This window comes from Pseudophryne corroboree, chromosome 11, assembly GCF_028390025.1.
Source record: "Pseudophryne corroboree isolate aPseCor3 chromosome 11, aPseCor3.hap2, whole genome shotgun sequence".
NCBI lineage: Eukaryota > Metazoa > Chordata > Amphibia > Anura > Myobatrachidae > Pseudophryne > Pseudophryne corroboree.
In genome coordinates, this window is record NC_086454.1 from 759,268 (window position 1) to 775,832 (window position 16,565).

The 16,565-nt window shown below is 49.6% G+C and overlaps 1 protein-coding gene across 2 annotated transcripts in view; it reads right to left on the reverse strand.

Moving 5' to 3' along the window:
• FBXO3 (F-box protein 3) overlaps window positions 1–16,565 on the reverse strand; it is a 175,664-nt gene that overhangs the window by 57,008 nt on the left and 102,091 nt on the right. The window contains exon 1 of one of the 2 annotated variants that reach the window (XR_010189747.1): window positions 7,349–12,338. The exons of the other annotated variant lie outside the window; for it this stretch is intronic. The gene's annotated coding sequence lies outside the window, so the exon portion shown is untranslated. Of the gene's footprint in view, window positions 1–7,348; window positions 12,339–16,565 lie in introns of those variants that run through there. 2 annotated transcript variants of the gene reach the window in all.

A 16,565-nucleotide genomic window follows, 5' to 3' on the forward strand; every position in this document is an offset into this window, starting at 1 on the left:
GAGTAGCTATTGGTTCTGCTGTCATTCTATTCTCTTTGGACTACTAGAGACATTCAACAGAATGATCTGCTCATGGGGGAAGATTCTTCTCTGCGCACAGCAGACTTCCTGCCATGGAGTGTCAAGGTTCCGGCTGAAGAGTCCTGCCCCACATGGGGCAATACCAGTGTCCAATGTGTATGAGGTCCAGCAGATGGGTGAAATCACCAGTAAGTGTTCCTCTATCGCCGGTCAGGTGCCCATTACTTACATGCATCTAAAAACACCAAATAAGTCAGAAGGAAATGTATATAAACGTTTGGGAATAACTATCACATTACTAGGTGATCCATCGCAGCCTATGGGCGCTCCTCACCACCGTCGTAAGGGGCTACGCCTTACTTAACCCTTGCACGCCCTTGTGGCGTGCAATATTTGTATCATATAGAGTATTACCTCCAATCATAATTGTGTGAGTGGTTAAATATTGCACGGACAAAGGGCGTGCGATGGTTAAAGGGTCGTAGCCCCTTGCAACGGTGTGAACAGCGCACGCAGGGCCAGATGAATCACCTAGTAAGTGCTGTGGTTGGGGGAGTGGTGGGTGCATGGGAGACGCGGATGTGGGAGGGGGCCCGGGGGTGCCGCAGGTGGTGGAGGGTGTGTGTGTGGGGGGGGCGCTGATGGGGCCCGGAGGTACTGTGAGTGGAGGAGGGGCGGGTAATGCTTCTTCTCCTGGAAGCAGCTAAGATGCTGTCCTCCCTTTGGCAGTGGCTCTCCCGGAGACTCGCACAGCAGCCACTCACTATTGTTATTACAGGGAAGAAGATGCACTCAATAAACTACAGCTCCCAGCAGGAATGCTTCTGCGCTAAGGGCTGCTGGGAGCTGTAGTTTATTTAGTGCGTCTACTTCCCTGTAATGCGGCGCGTTGGGACACCGGCGCTAACAATAGTGACTGGCTGGCTGAACTGACTGACTCACTGAATCAGTGTAAAAGGTGAGAGTGCTGTGCAGTGTCAGTGACACTGCACACCCACTGCACTGCACAGCGCTGTCACCTTTTACACTGACTCAGCGTTATCACCCTCTCTATCCATTACATTAGCCATCTCGGGGCTTCCAGGCCGGCAGCCCAGGTGCTGTGTTGCGGAGTCAGGGCCTCTGGGGATCTGGGCGCGGCTGTGGCGGGGAGGCACTTCTGTGACATCATGCGCAGAGGAGGCTTCGGGGGTCAGAGAGTATGCGGCGCAGGGAGGACTATGAAAGCCTTCCGCTGCGCCGCTTTCATACACATCTATGCCGGTGGCCGCAGCAGCTTTTGTTCCACCTGCGCCGCGGCTAGGGAGTGGGGATTGTTGATGGCGGAGGGGGCAGGCGGACTGGCAGCAGGACATAGGGGGTCGTTCCGACCTGATCGTAGCGAACAGCTACGATCACTTACACTGACATGCGCGGGGACACCCAGCAGAGGGCTAGTCCGCCCCGCATGTCAGGCCGCCCCCCCCCCCCCCCACCCACCCAAGTACAAAAGCATCGCACAGCAGCGATGCATTTGTACTTGAAGAGTAACTCCTGCGGCTGGCCGTGAGTTGCTCGTCCGTGCCCTGGGCGCAGCGGCTGCGTTGGCCGGACCGTGCCGACAAAACAGCGGCCAAACACCACAGTGCCCACCCTCCCGCCCAGCGACCGCCTCTGACTGTTAATTAGGCAGAGGCGATCGCTAGGCAACGACAGCCGTCGGCTGTCAGCCATGCACCGGCGCACTGCGGTGCCGGCGCAGTTCTGACCTGATCGCTGCAATGAACTGCAGCGAGCGATCAGGTCAGAATGACCCCCATAGGACGCTGCAGTAAAAGGATTTTCCCCCCTATGTACAGCGCAGAGACTTGCTGCAGATGCAGGGACATACCCTCCAGCTGCACCTTTTTGGCAGGCACAGGACCTTTTTTTATGGTCTGTACGGATTTTTGATTCTCCAAGCTTCCATTGAAAGTATAGGAAAAGAGGCGTGGCCACGCACCCCCTTTCGAATTTATCCCGGTTTTATGTGTACATCGTTGGAGGGTGTGTTGCTGCAGATGCAGGGGGTCTATATCGGGGTGTGGGCCTGGAGCTCCATCAGCCCCATTGTTATTCCTGCTCTGTGAAAACACAGAAGGCAAAGGGCAGAGCCTCCCATTGGACGTAACCTGTGTGGGAGGGCGTTTCTCACCCAATCAGCTGTGGACTGGGTGTGATAGATCTGCTGCTAACCCAATGAGAGCTCCTAGCCACGCCCAGCGTTATACACACAGGCACAGAGTCACAGATCTGGCCTATTATATAGGAGATGATCAGCCGGTATTCCTGGGTCTCTGTGGAAGACAGAGCTGCAGCTAGTCAGGATGTAGGGATCAGCTGGGGTACCTGTCAGTGTTGCACATAGGCCTCATTCAGACCTGATCGCTCGCTAGCTATTTATTGCCGAGCAGCGATCAGATAGTCGCCGTCCACGGGGTAGTGTATTTTCGCTTTGCAAGTGTGCGATCGCATGTGCAGCCGAGCGGGACGAAAATGTTTACCGTTTCTGAGTAGGTCTGAACTTACTCAGCCGCTGCGATCACTTCAGCCTGTCCAGTCCCGGAATAGACGTCAGACCCCCTGCAGACACGCCTAAGTTTTCCCTACCACTCCCAGAAAATGGTCAGTTGCCACCCATGAACGCCCTCTTCCTGTCAATCTCCTTGCGATCGGCTGTGCGAATGGATTCATCGCTAAAAGCATTGCGCAGCAACGATGCTGTTTGTACCCGTACGACACGCATGCGCATTGCATACGCATGCGCAGTAGTAACCTGATCGCTGCGAAAAAACGGCAGCGAGCAATCAACTCTGAATGATTACCATAGACGTAAGTATCTATCCTGCCTGTTCCACTGGTAATTCCGTGCCCACAGTTGTAAACGCAATGTCTAATCAGGTCATGGGAAGATGGTAATTTCTATACATATGTCTTTATAGCACAGACGTACACTGACCCTTCCCCTGCCTCGTGCTATCAGACACAGAGTAACCTCCCAACCACTGAGGGCCTGATTTAGACCCGCGCACAATCCATATGCAATGCCATGTTCATGTAGTTGAGCGATTTTCTGCTACTGCAGAGTCCGCACATAGATGCTGTAGGACAGATGGGAAATGCTGTAGAAATGTCGTGGGCGTTCCAGCGAAGTTACTAGTCACTTACACGAAAAGGGTCAGTCCAGTGCTGGTTATGGGAGCGTCGCTGGCGTGTCAATGCAGAGAGGTACAGGAGGCCATGGTCAGACGGAAAGACTGTGCGCATGGTGGTGGCGTATAAGGGCGTATTACAGAACGCACGGACACTGCAAGTGGGCGTCAGCCACACAAAGGGAAGGAGTGTGAAGTGTAATCTGAATACACCCGTAGGCGGGCGACTACCAGTAGATGCTGCCGCATGCGACTCACAATCAGCAGTTACTATTCTATACTATCCGATGACGGACCTCCCAAGACTTGAAGGCCAGATTTAATGTTCACCAACAGTGCAGTATGTCAAAGGATAAGAGAGTCTAAAATGAAACCATAAAAAAAAAACCCCAAAAAAACCGAACAGCTCTGGGTTTTGCTCAACAAAACATTATCTATCTATCTATCTATCTATCTATCTATCCATCCATCAACCAGGATGAGGAGGGAGCGCGCTCATAGTGCAGATCAGTTTTTAATGAATAAAACAGTATCACAGGATAGGTGAAACACAGATGCTTAGGACTCGTCCCCTCATCTCCCACACACTGGTCTGATTACCACATGGTGAAAGTGTAATCCAAGAGGCTAAAGCTGCAACCGCCGTCCACTACCTGGGACCAAACACTGCGCTACGGGACCAGTCGGAGCAAGCAGTGCACTTGCATGAGAGAACGTCTAGCAGGCCACGCCCAACGCGTTTTGGTGTACCACTTTGTCAGGAGGCTGACGGCATTACACTTTCACCATGTGGTAATCAGACCAGTGTGTGGGAGATGAGGGGACGAGTCCTAAGCATCTGTGTTTCACCTATCCTGTGATACCGTTTTATTCATTAAAAACTGATCTGCACGATGAGCGCGCTCCCTCCTCATCCTGGTTTATAGATAGATTTCACTCCTGCAGTCCAGAGTTATCTAAGGAGAGGCTTGCTGCAGTATTCAAGTGTACCTGTGCTCCAAGCCCGGACAGTAGACCTGTACTGGACCCTATTCAGAGCTACCAGCGCACCTGTATATGTTCATCGCATTATATATATATATATATATATATATATATATATATATATATATATATATATATATATATATATATATATATATATATATATTTATATTAGGTGGTTCATCACGCCCTACGGGCGCTCTTCACACCGTCGTGAGGGGCTACGCCCCCTTAACCTTTGCACACCCTTCTGGCGTGCAATATTTGTATCATATGGAGTATTACCTCCAATCATAATTGTGTGAGTGGTTAAATATTGCACGGACAAAGGGCGTGCAATGGTTAAGGGGTGGAAGCCCCTTGCAACGGTGTGAACAGCGCACGCAGGGCCTGATGAATCACCTAGTAGGTGCTGTGGTTGGGGGAGTGGCAGGTGCGGGGGAGACGCGGATGTGGGAGGGGGGTCTGTAAATGCCGCAGGTGGGGGAGGGGCTGGTGCGGTGGTGACGTGGGTGGGGGAGGTGCAGGTGCGTGGGTGACATGGGTGGGGGGGACGAGTGCGGGGGTGCTGCGAGTGGGGGAGGGGGTCCGGAGCCACCGCAGGTGGTGGATGGGGTGTGTGTGTGAGGGGGGGGGGGGGGGGAGGGGGGCGCTGATGGGGCCCGGAGGTACTGTGAGTGGGGGAGGGGTGGGTAATGCTTCTCCTCCTGGAAGCAGCTAAGCTGCTGTCCTCCCTTTGGCAGTGGCTCTCCCGGAGACTTGCACAGCAGCCACTCACTGTTGTTATTACAGGGAAGAAGATGCACTCAATAAACTACAGCTCCCAGCAGGAATGTTTCGGCGCTGAGGGCTGCTGGGAGATGTCGTTTATTTAGTGCGTATACTTCCCTGCAATGCGGCGCGTTGGGACACCGGCGCTAACAATAGTGACTGGCTGGCAGAACTGACTGACTCACTGAATCAGTGTAAAAGGTGAGAGTGCTGTGCAGTGTCAGTGACACTGCACACCCACTGCACTGCACTGCACAGCACTGTCACCTTTTACATTGATTCAGCGTCCAGACATTACCCTCCGCGATATCACCCTCTCTATCCGTTACATTAGCCATCTCGGGGCTTCCAGGCCGGCAGGCCAGGTGCTGTGTTGCGGAGTCAGGGCCTCTGGGGATCTGGGCGCGGCTGTGTCGGGGAGGCACTTCTGTGACATCATGCGCAGAGGAAGCTCCGGGCTCAGAGAGTATGCAGCGCAGGGAGGGCCATGAAAGCATTCCGCTGCGCGGCTTTCATACACATCTATGCCGGTGGCCGCAGCAGCTTTTGTTCCACCTGCGCCGCGGCTAGGGAGTGGGGATTGTTGATGCTGGAGGGGGCAGGCGGACTGGCAGCAGGACATAGGACGCTGCAGTAAAAGGATTTTCCCCCCTATCTACAGTGCAGAGACTTGCTGCAGATGCAGTGGCATACCCTCCAGCTGCACCTTTCTGGCAGGTACAGGACTTTTTTTTATGGTCTGTACCAATTTTTGGCTCTCCAAACTTCCATTGAAAGTATAGGAAAAGGGCGTGGCCACACACCCCCTTTCAAATTTATCCCGGTTTTATGTGTAAATTGTTGGAGGGTGTGTTGCTGCAGATGCAGTGGGCCTATATCGGGGTGTGGGCCTGGAGCTCCATCAGCCCCATTGTTATTCCTGCTCTGGGAACACACAACAGCCAAAGGGCAGAGCCTCCCATTGGATGTAACCTGTGTGGGAGGGCATTTCTCGCCCAATCAGCTGTGGACTGGGTGTGATAGATCTGCTGCTAACCCAATGAGAGATGTGTTATACACACAGGCACAGAGTCACAGATCTGGGCTATTATATAGGAGATTGATATATATATATATATATCAATCAATGTCAGAAAGGTCCCTGGCACTCCGGACTTATGTACACCTTGCTCCGGTGCCCTCCCTGCAGCACGATGTCCGTCTATATTTCCTTTCAAAGGGCGGCACTCAGACTTGCAACCAATGTGTTAAGTGCAAAAACAGCCCCACCGGGCTGATTTAATGGTGACGTTTCAAGGTATTAATCCCCTTCCTCAGACAAATTAACAAATCAAATACAGTGCAATATATAGCTAAAACAAACCTGTGCCCTCCAATGCCATCCGTGTGTGTCCCACGCTCCCGGCCGCCGTCCCGCAGTGGCACTTCCGGTCGTGGGTCTTCCGTCGCGCCGGAAGTGACATCACCCGTCCGGCCCCGGTCGTCATGGGAACACACTGGAAAACAATAACAATGTTTCGTGAATATTCAAACCATGCTATTAAAGTGTAAATTAATGTTGTTATTGATATGAAGCACTTGAACGCATTTACACTTTAATAGCATGGTTTGAATATTCACGAAACATTGTATTGTTTTCCAGTGTGTTCCCATGACGACCAGGGCCGGACGGGTGATGTCACTTCCGGCGCGACGGGAGACCCCCCGACCGGAAGTGCCACTGCGGGACGGCGGCCGGGAGCGTGGGACACACACGGATGGCATTGGAGGGCACAGGTTTGTTTTAGCTATATATTGCACTGTATTTGATTTGTTAATTTGTCTGAGGAAGGGGATTAATACCCCGAAACGTCACCATTAAATCAGCCCGGTGGGGCTTTTTTTGCACTTTACACATTGGTTGCAAGTCTGAGTGCCGCCCTTTGAAAGGAAATTATAATATATATATATATATATATATATATATATATATATATATATATATATATATATATATATATATATATATACATACACACATACATACACACACACACATATACACACACACACACACACACACATATACATATATATACACACACATATATACATACACGCTGTATATATTTATATAGTATTTGTGGGGTGCAATTAGCGCTACTACCTTATGATAATACACATCAGTGTACAATAAATAATACATAATAAACAGTGGCCACTTCGTCGTGGCTGACCACACATATAGATGAAACACTCCAGGTGTATACAGTGGCAGCAGCCAGATTTAAAATTTGTCCAATCCCCGATGAGACAAGTAAAATGTTCTATAGTAATAAATCAGCTGCGTCTTCAATGTTCAAATTAAAAGCAGTTAATGTGACGGTAACTCTTATCCAAAAGTGATAACCAAATTTGCGTACCAGACAAAGGAAGATGATCTGCTTGTACAGGTATCTTTACACGTATCCCTCAGTGGTGGCCTCCTCCTTCCTCACATTCTCAGGAGTTATGCAGAATGTCACATAGTTGGAGGATGAAGACAATATATAAATAAAGTGACTTTGTGCTTACATGCATAAAAAGTGCTTAGTGTGCAAAAAACAGGATTTTCATACCTACCGGTAAATCCTTTTCTCCTAGTCCGTAGAGGATGCTGGGGTCCACTTCATGACCATGGGGGTACAGACGGTTCCGCAGGAGCCATGGGCACTCTTAAGACTTTTCAATGGTTGTGAACTGGCTCCTCCCTCTATGCCCCTCCTCCAGACTTCAGTTATAGGAACTGTGCCCAGGGAGACGGACATTTTGAGGAAAGGATTTACTTTAAGCTAGTGGTGAGATACATACCAGCTCACACCTCAACCATGCCGCACAACATGGCATTCAACATAACACATGCCAACAGGCATGAACCAATTACAACAACATGCTGAAACTAATATAACACAACTTGTGTAACTCTAATAACAAAACTGCAGGTAAAGTACGCACTGGGACGGGCGCCCAGCATCCTCTACGGACTAGAAGAAAAGGATTTACCGGTAGGTATCAAAATCCTGTTTTCTCATACGTCCTAGAGTATGCTGGGGTCCACTTCATGACCATGGGGCTTATACCAAAGCTCCAGTACGGGCGGGAGAGTGCGGATGACCCTGCAGCACTGATTGACCGAACTTGAGGTCTTCATCGACCAAGGTGTCAAACTTGTAGAATTTAGCAAATGTGTTTGACCCCGACCAAGTAGCTGCTCGGCAAAGTTGCAATGCCGAGACCCCCCGGGCAGCCACCCAGGATGAGCCCACCTTCCTAGTGGAATGGGCCTTCACCGACGTCGGTAACAGCAATCCAGCCATAGTATGAGCGTGCTGAATCGTACTTCTGATCCAACGCGCAATAGTCTGCTTGGAAGCAGGACACCCAATCTTGTTGGGAGCATACAGGACAAACAAAGACTCTGTTTTCCGTATTCGAGCTGTTCTAGCGACATAAATCTTTAAAGCCCTAACCACATCTAGAGACTTTGACTCAGTGAACGTGTCAGTAACTACTGGCAACACAATAGGTTGGTTTATGTGGAAAGATGAAACCACCTTCGGAAGAAAATGTTGATGAGTCCTCAACTCTGCCCTATCTTCATGGAAGATCAGGTAAGGGCTCTTGTGAGCAATCATGTATCAGGGGTATACCGCACAGGGGAATAATGAAGTATAAAGTGGATAATGTAATAACCAAAATGCAATAATAAGGGAAGAAAAACACTGTTTTCAAATCTATCTTAGATTTGGTGGTGCACCCTGAGTCAGTAATGAAACATGCAAAAGGAAAGGAGAAAAGAAGACTCTTTTGTGGGTGCACTCTTGTATATCTTAAATACAAGATAAATGTGCGCCTAGGAGCATTTATTTTCAGGCAGTCAGTTGAGGCAAATCTGTATTTGAAACCCAGACAGTTTGGAACCGTCATTCAGTATCTATGCTAGTATTATTGGTTCTGTTGTTTCTTTTTCCCTTTTACTTGTTTGTATATCCAACTACTATTTTATTTTATTGATATTGTTAATAAAAATTATATTTTTTAATATAAAACCACTGTTTCTTTTGAGACTTCAAGATATACAAGAGTGCACCCACAAAAGTCTTCTTTTCTCCTTTCCTTTTGCAAGGGCTCTTGTGAGACAAGGCCCCCAATTCAGACACCCGCCGCGTGGATGCCAATGCCAAAAGCATGACCACTTTCCAAGTGAGAAACTTCAACTCTATCTCTTGTAGAGGCTCAAACCAATCTGATTGAAGGAACTGCAACACCACGTTAAGGTCCCATGGTGCCACTGGAGGCACAAATGGAGGCTGGATGTGCAGAACCCCTTTCACGAAGGTCTGAACCTCTGGAAGAGAGGCCAATTGTTTTTGGAAGAACACCGACAAGGCCGAAATCTGGACCTTGATTGAGCCCAATCGTAGGCCCGCCTCCACACCAGCCTGCAGAAAATGGAGAAAACGTCCCAACTCAAACTCTTCCGTAGGAGCCTTCTTGGATTCACGCCAAGACACATATTTTCTCCAAATACGGTGGTAATGTTTCGACGTTACTCCTTTCCTGGCCTGAATAAGGGTGGGGATGACTTCCTTGGGAACACCCTTTCGGGCTAGGATCCGGCGCTCAACAGTCATGCCATCAAACGTAGCCACGATAAGTCTTGATACATGCACGGCCCCTGCTGCAGCAGGTCCTCGCAAAGAGGAAGAGGATCTTCTATGAGCAACTCCTGAAGATCTGGGTACCAAGCCCTCCTTGGCCAGTCTGGGGCAATGTAGATTGCTCGAACTCTTGTTCTTCTTATGATCCTGAGCACTTTTGGGATCAGCGGAAGTGGAGGGAAGACATACACCGACCGGAACACCCACTGGGCCACCAGCGCATCCACTGTTATTGCTTTAGGGTCTCTCGACCTGGAACAATATTTCTGAAGCTTCTTGTTGAGACAAGATGCCATCATGTCTACTTAAGGAAATCCCCAAAGACTTGTTATCTCTGGGAAGATTTCTTGGTGTAGGCCCCACTCTCCTGGATGGAGATCGTGTCTGCTGAGGAAGTCTGCTTCCCAGTTGTCTACTCCCGGAAGGAAAATTGCAGACAGAGCCTTTACATGTCTTTCTGCCCAGAGGAGGATCTTCGTCACCTCTGCCATTGCCGCTCTGCTTTTCGTTCCGCCCTGCCTGTTTATGTACGCGACTGCTGTTACGTTGTCCGACTGGATCTGCACGGGATGATCTTGAAGATGATGTACCGAATGTTGAAGGCCGTTGTAAATGGCTCTCAATTCCAGCACGTTTATGTGAAGGCAGGCTTCCTGACTTGACCATATTCCCTGGAAGCTTTCTCCCCGAGTGACAGCTCCCCAGCCTCGGAGACTTGCATCAGTGGTTACCAGGAGCCAGTCCTGAATCCCGAACCTGCGTCCCTCTAATAGGTGAGAACTGTGTAGCCACCACAAGAGCGAAATCCTGGCTTTTGACGACAGGATTATCTTCCGGTGCATGTGTAGGTGGGATCCCGACCACTTGTCCAACAGGTCCCACTGGAATACCCTGGCATGGAACCTGCCAAACTGTATGGCCTCGTAGGCCGCCACCATCTTCCCCAACAACCGAATGCACTGATGGATCGACACACTCAATGGTTTCAATATTTGTTTTACCATTTTCTGGATTTCCAGAGCCTTTTCCACCTGAAGAAATACTCTCTGAACTTCTGTGTCCAGAATCATCCCGAGAAAAGACAATCTTGTCGCCGGTTCCAACTGGGACTTTGGATAATGTATGATCCAACCGTGTTGTTGGAGTATTGACAGGGAGAGTGTGATGTTTTGTAACAACTGCTCCCTGGATCTCGCCTTTATCAGGAGATCGTCTAGATAAGGAATTATATTGACTCCTTTTTGACGCAGGAGAACCATCATCTCCGCCATCACCTTGGTGAATACCCTCGGCGCCGTGGAGAGACCGAAAGTTAACGTCTGGAATTGGTAATGGCAATCCTGAACCGCGAATCTCAGATAAGCCTGGTGAGGAGGATAAATGGGAACATGCAGGTAAGCATCTTTTATGTCTACAGACACCATGTAGTCCCCCTCCTCCAGACTGGAACTCCCTGCCCTCAGTGATTCTATTTTGAACTTGAATCGTTTCAAGTAGAGATTCAGATTTTTCAGGTTTAGGATCTGTCTGACCGAGCCACCCGGCTTCAGAACTACAAAAGGCTTGAATAAAACCCCTCCCCTTGTTGTGACAAAGGTACCAGGACTATGACCTGATCCTTACATAATTTTTGGTTTGCCGCTGTTACTGCTTCCCTTTCTGGAAGAGAAGCTGGCAAGGTCGATTTGAAAAATCGGCATGGGGGAACGTCTTGAAACTCCAGCTTGTATCCCTGGGACACTATTTGCAACAACCAGGGATCCAGGCCAGAAGACAGAATCCAACCTTGGCTGAACAGTTTGAGACGTGCCCCCACCTGAGCGGCTTCCCGCAAAGGAGCCCCAGCGTCATGCTGAAGATTTGGCAGAAGTAGGGGTAGACTTCTGCTCCTGGGAACCTGAAGCTGCTGTGGACTTCTTTCCCTTTCCCCTACCCGCAAAGAAGGGGGAACCTCTCGCTTTTTTGTATTTATTGGGCCGAAAGGACTGCATGTGCGGGTGGATATGTCTTTTTTGCCGGTGCAGCCGCAGAGGGCAAAAATGTTGACTTACCTGCGGTAGCCGCTGAGACTAACGCATCCAATCCATCACCAAACAAGGCCTCACCTTTATATGGGAGAGCCTCCATATTTCTTTTGGAATCTGCATCCGCGTTCCACTGGTGAATCCACAACGCCCGCCGAGCCGATACTGCCATGGTAGCGGCTTGTGAACTCAAGAGTCCAATATCTTTTATCGCTTCTAGCATGTATGAGGCAGCGTCTTTGATATTCCCTAACTTAAGGAGTATCTCATCTTTATCAATCGTGTCAATTTCTGATGACACGCTGTCTGACCATTTTTCAATAGCGCGACTCACCCACGCGCAAGCAATTGTGGGCCTGAGCAGCGTACCATTGGCAACATAAATGGATTTCAATGTAGTTTCCATCTTTCAGTCTGCCGGCTCTTTTAGTGAAGCCGTGCCAGGTGCAGGGACAATTACCTTCTTTGTCAACCTGGACAGTGCACTGTCTAACACAGGGGGTGACTCCCATTTTTTCCTGTCCTCCACCGGGAAAGGATAAGCTATCTGAATTCTCTTGGGAATACGAAATTTCTTTTCGGGATTCACCCACATCCCTTCAAAAAGTGTATTAAGCTCGTGGGAAGGAGGGAAAGTGACATTAGATTTCTTTTCTTTATAGAAAATAAGAATTTACTTACCGATAATTCTATTTCTCATAGTCCGTAGTGGATGCTGGGGACTCCGAAAGGACCATGGGGAATAGCGGCTCCGCAGGAGACTGGGCACAAAAGTAAAAGCTTTAGGACTACCTGGTGTGCACTGGCTCCTCCCCCTATGACCCTCCTCCAAGCCTCAGTTAGGATACTGTGCCCGGACGAGCGTACACAATAAGGAAGGATTTTGAATCCCGGGTAAGACTCATACCAGCCACACCAATCACACCGTACAACTTGTGATCTGAACCCAGTTAACAGCATGATAACAGAGGAGCCTCTGAAAAGATGGCTCACAACAATAATAACCCGATTTTTGTAACAATAACTATGTACAAGTATTGCAGACAATCCGCACTTAGGATGGGCGCCCAACATCCACTACGGACTATGAGAAATAGAATTATCGGTAAGTAAATTCTTATTTTCTCTAACGTCCAAGTGGATGCTGGGGACTCCGAAAGGACCATGGGGATTATACCAAAGCTCCCAAACGGGCGGGAGAGTGCGGATGACTCTGCAGCACCGAATGAGAGAACTCCAGGTCCTCCTCAGCCAGGGTATCAAATTTGTAGAATTTAGCAAACGTGTTTGCCCCTGACCAAGTAGCTGCTCGGCAAAGTTGTAAAGCCGAGACCCCTTGGGCAGCCGCCCAAGATGAGCCCACTTTCCGTGTGGAATGGGCTTTTACAGATTTTGGCTGTGGCAGGCCTGCCACAGAATGTGCAAGCTGAATTGTACTACAAATCCAACGAGCAATAGTCTGCTTAGAAGCAGGAGCACCCAGCTTGTTGGGTGCATACAGGATAAACAGCGAGTCAGATTTTCTGACTCCAGCCGTCCTGGAAACACATATTTTCAGGGCCCTGACTACGTCCAGCAACTTGGAATCCTCCAAGTCCCTAGTAGCCGCAGGCACCACAATAGGCTGGTTTAAGTGAAATGCTGAAACCACCTTAGGGAGAAATTGAGGACGAGTCCTCAATTCTGACCTGTCCGTATGAAAAATTAGGTAAGGGCTTTTATAGGATAAAGCCGCCAATTCTGAGACACGCCTGGCTGAAGCCAGGGCTAACAGCATTACCACTTTCCATGTGAGATATTTTAAGTCCACAGTGGTGAGTGGTTCAAACCAATGTGATTTTAGGAACCCCAAAACTACATTGAGATCCCAAGGTGCCACTGGAGGCACAAAAGGAGGCTGTATATGCAGTACCCCCTTGACAAACGTCTGAACTTCAGGAACTGAAGCTAGTTCTTTTTGGAAGAATATTGACAGGGCCGAAATTTGAACCTTAATGGACCCTAATTTTAGGCCCATAGACAGTCCTGTTTGCAGGAAATGCAGGAAACGACCCAGTTGAAATTCCTCTGTAGGGGCCTTCCTGGCCTCACACCACGCAACATATTTACGCCAAATACGGTGATAATGTTGCACAGTTACATCCTTCCTGGCTTTGATCAGGGTAGGGATGACTTCATCCGGAATGCCTTTTTCCTTCAGGATCCGGCGTTCAACCGCCATGCCGTCAAACGCAGCCGCGGTAAGTCTTGGAACAGACATGGTCCCTGCTGGAGCAGGTCCTTTCTTAGAGGTAGAGGCCACGGGTCTTCCGTGAGCATCTCTTGAAGTTCCGGGTACCAAGTCCTTCTTGGCCAATCCGGAGCCACGAGTATAGTCCTTACTCCTCTCCTTCTTATGATTCTCAGTACCTTGGGTATGAGAGGCAGAGGAGGGAACACATACACTGACTGGTACACCCACGGTGTTACCAGAGCGTCCACAGCTATTGCCTGAGGGTCCCTTGACCTGGCGCAATATCTGTCCAGTTTTTTGTTGAGGCGGGACGCCATCATGTCCACCTTTGGTTTTTCCCAACGGTTCACAATCATGTGGAAGACTTCTGGGTGAAGTCCCCACTCCCCCGGGTGGAGGTCGTGTCTGCTGAGGAAGTCTGCTTCCCAGTTGTCCACTCCCGGAATGAACACTGCTGACAGTGCTATCACAGGATTTTCCGCCCAGCGAAGAATCCTTGCAACTTCCGTCATTGCCCTCCTGCTTCTTGTGCCGCCCTGTCTGTTTACGTGGGCGACTGCCGTGATGTTGTCCGACTGGATCAACACCGGCTGACCCTGAAGCAGAGGCCTTGCCTGACTTAGGGCATTGTAAATGGCCCTTAGTTCCAGGATATTTATGTGGAGTGACGTTTCCATGCTTGACCACAAGCCCTGGAAATTTCTTCCCTGTGTGACTGCTCCCCAGCCTCTCAGGCTGGCATCCGTGGTCACCAGGACCCAGTCCTGAATGCCGAATCTGCGGCCCTCTAGAAGATGAGCACTCTGTAACCACCACAGGAGAGACACCCTTGTCCTTGGAGACAGGGTTATCCGCTGATGCATTTGAAGATGCGATCCGGACCATTTGTCCAGCAGATCCCACTGAAAAGTTCTTGCGTGGAATATGCCGAATGGAATCGCTTCGTAAGAAGCCACCATTTTTCCCAGGACCCTTGTGCATTGATGCACTGACACTTGGCCTGGTTTTAGGAGGTTCCTGACTAGGTCGGATAACTCCCTGGCTTTCTCCTCCGGGAGAAACACCTTTTTCTGGACTGTGTCCAGAATCATCCCTAGGAACAGCAGACGTGTCGTCGGAATCAGCTGCGATTTTGGAATATTTAGAATCCATCCGTGCTGTCGTAGTACTACTTGAGATAGTGCTACTCCGACCTCTAACTGTTCTCTGGACCTTGCCCTTATCAGGAGATCGTCCAAGTAAGGGATAATTAAGACGCCTTTTCTTCGAAGAAGAATCATCATTTCGGCCATTACCTTGGTAAAGACCCGGGGTGCCGTGGACAATCCAAACGGCAGCGTCTGAAACTGATAGTGACAGTTCTGTACCACAAACCTGAGGTACCCTTGGTGAGAAGGGCAAATTGGGACATGGAGGTAAGCATCCTTGATGTCCAGAGACACCATATAGTCCCCTTCTTCCAGGTTCGCTATCACTGCTCTGAGTGATTCCATCTTGAATTTGAACCTTTGTATGTAAGTGTTCAAGGATTTCAGATTTAAAATAGGTCTCACCGAGCCGTCCGGCTTCGGTACCACAAACAGCGTGGAATAATACCCCTTTCCCTGTTGTAGGAGGGGTACCTTGATTATCACCTGCTGGGAATACAGCTTGTGAATGGCTTCCAATACCGCCTCCCTGTCGGGGGGAGACGTTGGTAAAGCAGACTTCAGGAACCGGCGAGGGGGAGACGTCTCGAATTCCAATTTGTACCCCTGAGAAACTACCTGCAGGATCCAGGGGTCCACTTGCGAGTGAGCCCACTGCGCGCTGAAATTCTTGAGACGGGCCCCCACCGTGTCTGAGTCCGCTTGTAAGGCCCCAGCGTCATGCAGAGGACTTGGCAGAAGCGGGGGAGGGCTTCTGTTCCTGGGAAGAGGCTGTCTGCTGCAATATTTTTCCCCTTCCTCTGCCCCGGGGCAGATATGAGTGGCCTTTTGCCCGCTTGCCCTTATGGAGACGAAAGGACTGAGCCTGAAAAGACAGTGTCTTTTTCTGCTGAGAGGTGACCTGGGGTAAAAAGGTGGATTTCCCAGCCGTTGCCGTGGCCACCAGGTCCGATAGACCGACCCCAAATAACTCCTCCCCTTTATACGGCAATACTTCCATATGCCGTTTGGAATCCGCATCACCTGACCACTGTCGCGTCCATAACCCTCTTCTGGCAGAAATGGACAGCGCACTTACTCTTGATGCCAGAGTGCAAATATCCCTCTGTGCATCTCGCATATATAGAAATGCATCCTTTAAATGCTCTATAGTCAATAATATATTGTCCCTGTCCAGGGTATCAATATTTTCAGTCAGGGAATCCGACCAAGCCACCCCAGCACTGCACATCCAGGCTGAGGCGATTGCTGGTCGCAGTATAATACCAGTATGTGTGTATATACTTTTTAGGATATTTTCCAGCTTCCTATCAGCTGGTTCCTTGAGGGCGGCCGTATCTGGTAACGCCACTTGTTTTGATAAGCGTGTGAGCGCCTTATCTACCCTAGGGGGTGTTTCCCAACGCGCCCTAACCTCTGGCGGGAAAGGGTATAATGCCAATAATTTTTTAGAAATTAGCAGTTTTTTATCGGGGGAAACCCACGCTTCATCACACACCTCATTTAATTCATCTGATTCAGGAAAAACTACGGGT